Consider the following 266-nt stretch of genomic DNA (forward strand, 5'->3'; position numbering starts at 1 on the left):
TCCACACAGTCAGTCGCCGGAGGCGGGAATTGAACCCGGGTCTCTGGCGCTGTGAGGCAGCAGTGCTAACCACTGTGCCACCGACCTTATGTGTGGTTATATAATACAAGGCTGAAAATGTGTTGCTGGAAAAGCGCAGCAGGGCAGACAGCATCCAGGGAACAGGAGAATCGTCGTTTCGGGCATAAGCCCTTCTTCAGGAATCCTGAAGAAGGGCTTATGCCCGAAACGTCGATTCTCCTGCTCCTTGGATGCTGCCTGACCTG

The sequence above is a fragment of the Chiloscyllium plagiosum genome, chromosome 22 (assembly GCF_004010195.1).
Source record: "Chiloscyllium plagiosum isolate BGI_BamShark_2017 chromosome 22, ASM401019v2, whole genome shotgun sequence".
NCBI classification, from domain to species: domain Eukaryota; kingdom Metazoa; phylum Chordata; class Chondrichthyes; order Orectolobiformes; family Hemiscylliidae; genus Chiloscyllium; species Chiloscyllium plagiosum.